Source organism: Arachis duranensis, chromosome 4 (assembly GCF_000817695.3).
Source record: "Arachis duranensis cultivar V14167 chromosome 4, aradu.V14167.gnm2.J7QH, whole genome shotgun sequence".
Taxonomy (NCBI): Eukaryota; Viridiplantae; Streptophyta; class Magnoliopsida; order Fabales; family Fabaceae; genus Arachis; species Arachis duranensis.
The window spans coordinates 80,126,929-80,131,029 of record NC_029775.3 but is presented as its reverse complement, the minus strand read 5'-3'; the positions used below and the strand labels follow the sequence as shown (position 1 = coordinate 80,131,029).

The following is a 4,101-nucleotide window of genomic DNA, read 5'->3' as shown; positions in this document are numbered from 1 at the left end:
CTCTATTCAATTCATGCTTATTCTTATTCTAAGATATTCATTCGCACTTCAACTTGATGAATGTGATGATCCGTGACACTCATCACCATTCTCACTTATGAACAGGTGCCTGATAAACACTTCTGTTCTACCTGCGAAAGCTAGAGTGTGTATCTCTTGGATTCCTGGTCCACGACGCATGGTTGTCTCTCCTGACAACAGAGCCTTCTATTCCGTGAGATCAGAGTCTTCGTGGTATAAGCTAGAATCCATTGGCAGCATTCTTGAGATCCAGAAAGTCTAAACCTTGTCTGTGGTATTCCGAGTAGGATCTGGGAAGGGATGACTGTGAGGAGCTTCACTCTCGCGAATGTTGGGCATAGTGACAGTGTGCAAAAGGATCAATGGATCTTATTCCGACACAAGTGAGAACCGACATATGATTAGCCCTGTGGTAGCTGTGCCTGGTATTTTTCATCCGAGACGAGAAATCTGACAGTTGATTAGCCATACAGAAACTGTAGCCAGAGTGATACCCAACATACAGCTTGCCATAGAAAGGAGTCTAAAGGATTGGATGAAGGAAGTAGGAAAGCAGAGATTCAAAAGGGATAGAGCATCTCCATACACTTATCTGAAATTCCCACCAATGATTTACATAAGTATCTCTATCTTTATTTTACGTTTTATTTATCTTATAATTATCAAAACTCCATAACCCATTTGAATCCGCCTGACTGAGATTTACAAGGTGACCATAGCTTGCTTCAAGCCGACAATCTCCGTGGGATCGACCCTTACTCACGTAAGGTTTATTACTAGGACAACACAGTGCACTTGCTGGTTAGTTGTGCGAAGTTGTGAAAAAGAGTGATATTACAATTGTGCGTACCAAGTTTTTGGCGCCATTGAGATCACAATTTCGTGCACCAAGTTTTTGGCGCCGTTGTCGGGAATTGTTCGAGTTTGGACAACTGATGGTTCATCTTGTTGCTCAGATTAGGTAATTTTCTTTTCAAAAAGTTTTCAAAAATCTTTCAAAAATTTTTTATTTGTTTGCGTTTTTCCAAAATTAATTTTCAAAAAATCCAAAAAATTAATAAAATAATAAAAACCAAAAATATTTTGTATTTCTTGTTTGAGTCTAGTGTCAATTTTTAAGTTGGTGTCAATTGCATGTTTTTAAAATTTGTGCATTATTTCGAAAACTCATGCATGTGTTCTTCATGATCTTCAAGTTGTTCTTGAGGATTTTCTTTGTTTGATCTTGATATTTTCTTGTTTTGTGTCTTTTGTTGTTTTTCATGTGCATTTTTAAATTCTTAGTGTCTAAATATTAAAAATTTCTAAGTTTGGTGTCTTTCATGTTTTTTCTTTTCTTGAAAATTTTCCAAAAATAAGTTCTTGATGTTCATCATGATCTTCAAAGTGTTCTTAGTGTTCATCTTGACATTCATAGTGTTCTTGCATGCATCATTGGTTTTGATCCAAAATTTTCATGTTTTAGGTCATATTTATGTTTTTCTCTCTCCTCATTAAAAATTCAAAAAATCAAAAAAATATCTTTTTCTTAATTTACTCCTAATTTTCGAAATCTTTGGGTTGACTTAGTCAAAAAATTTTAAAATTAATTGTTTCTTGTTAGTCAAGTCAAGATTTCAATTTTAAAAATCTTATCTTTTCAAAACTTTTTCAAAAATAAAATCTTTTTCATTTTTTTTATTATTTTCAAAAATTTTAAAAATTGATTTTCAAAATCTTTTTCTTAATTTTATTCCATAATTTTCGAAAACTTTACTAACAATTAATGTGATTGATTCAAAAATTTGAAGTTTGTTACTTTCTTGTTAAGAAAGGTTCAATCTTTAAATTCTAGAATCATATCTTTTAGTTTCTTGTTAGTCAAGAAATCAATTTTAATTTCAAAAATCAAATCTTTTCAAATCTTTATCTTTTCAACGATATCTTTTTAATCATATCTTTTTCAAATCATATCTTTTTCAAAATCAATTTCAAAATCTTTTCTGACTTATCTTTTCAAAATTGATTTTCAAATCTTTTTCAACTAACTAATTGACTTTTTGTTTGTTTCTTATCTTTTTCAAAATCACCTAACTACTTTTCTATCTCTAATTTTCAAAAATCACTAACCATTTTTCAAAAATAATTTTTGAAAACTCCTCTCTCTCATCTCCTTCTATTTATTTATTCATTTACTAACACTTCTCTTCATCTAAAAATTCGAACCCTCTCTTCTCCTCTGTGTTCAAATTTTTCTCCTCCTTCTTCTATTCTTTTCTTCTTCTACTCACATAAAGGAATCTCTATACTGTGACATAGAGGATTCCTCTTCCTTTTCTGTCATCTTCTTTTTCATATGAGCAGGAGCAAGGACAAGGACATTCTTGTTGAAGCAGATCCTGAACCTGAAAGGACTCTGAAGAAGAAGCTAAGAGAAGCTAAAGCACAACAATTCAGAGAAAACCTTACAGAGAATCTCGAAAAAGAAAAAGACATGGCCGAACCCAACAACAATGCAAGGAAGATGCTTGGTGACTTTACTGCACCAAATTCCAACTTACATGGAAGAAGCATCTCAATCCCTGTCATTGGAGCAAACAATTTTGAGCTAAAGCCTCAATTAGTTTCTCTGAGGCAATAGAATTGCAAGTTTTATGGACTTCCATCAAAAGATCTTTTTCAGTTCATAACTAAATTCTTGCAGATCTGTGATACTGTTAAGACCAATGAGGTTGATCCCGAGGTCTACAGGCTTATACTTTTCCCTTTTGCTGTAAGAGACAGAGCTAGAGTATGGTTGGACTCTCAACCTAAAGATAGCCTGAACTCTTGGGATAAGTTGGTCATGGTTTTCTTAGCCAAGTTCTTTCCTCCTCAAAAGCTGAGTAAGCTTAGAATGAATGTTCAAACTTTCAGACAGAAAGAAGGTGAATCCCTCTATGAAGCTTGGGAGCGATACAAGCAACTGACCAAAAAGTGTCATTCTGACATGCTTTCAGAATGGACCATCCTGGATATATTCTATGATGGTCTGTCTAAATTGTCTAAGATGTCATTGGACCATTCTGCAGGTGAATCTATTCACCTGAAGAAAACACCTGCAAAAGCTCATGAACTTATTGACATGGTTGCAAATAACCAGTTCATGTACACTTCTGAAAAGAATGCTTTGAGTAATGGGATGCCTCAGAGGAAGGGAGTTCTTGAAATTGATGCTTTGAATGCCATATTGGCTCAGAATAAAATGTTGACTCAATAAGTCAATTTAATTTCTCAGAGTCTGAATGGATTGCAAAATGCATCCAACAGTACTAAAGAAGCATCTTCTGAAGAAGAAGCCTATGATCCTGAGAACCCTGCAATGGTAGAGGTGAATTACATAGGTGAAGCCTATGGAAACACCTATAATCCCTCATGGAGAAATCATCCGAATTTCTCATGGAAGGATCAACAAAAGCCTCAACAAGGCTTTAATAATGGTGGAAGAAATAGGTTTAGCAATAGCAAGCCTTTTTCATCATCCTCTCAGCAACAGACAGAGAATTCTGAGCAGAGCCTCTCTAGCTTAGCAAACATAGTCTCTGATATATCTAAGGCTACTCTAAGTTTTATGAATTAAATAAGGTAGCAGAATGGGCGTTTAACACCCAGTCTGGCACCATTCTGGGCGTTAAACACCAGAAACAAGCACCAGACTGGCGTTAAACACCAGAAACAGGCTACAATCTAGCGTTAAACGCCAGAAACAGGTTGTAGCCTGGCATTTCACGCCAGGAAAGGAATAAAAGATGGCATTTAACGCCAGAAACAAGCAGCAGCCTGGCGTTAAACACCAGAATTGCACAGCAAGGGCATTTTGTACTCCTAATAGGAGCAGGGATGATACATCCTTGACCCCTCAGGATCTGTGGACCCCATAGGATCCCCACCTACCCTCCCACAACACTCTTCCCCAAATACCCCTCACCAATCAACTCATTCACTCTTCCCCATCACCTCTTCACCAATCACCTCCATACTTCTTCCCCAAAACCCCACCCACCTCAATTTAAAAATTCAAATACTTTTCCCTCCCAAACCCAACCCTAATGACCGAAACCC

The 4,101-nt window shown here is 35.8% G+C and overlaps 1 non-coding gene across 1 annotated transcript; it reads right to left on the bottom strand.

Moving 5' to 3' along the window:
• Nucleotides 1-2,887: 2,887 nt before the first annotated feature.
• LOC127746945 (small nucleolar RNA R71) lies at nucleotides 2,888-2,991 on the bottom strand. The gene has a single exon (XR_008008750.1). It is a non-coding gene; the product is annotated as a small nucleolar RNA R71 (small nucleolar RNA).
• Between the last annotated feature and the right edge of the window lie 1,110 nt (nucleotides 2,992-4,101).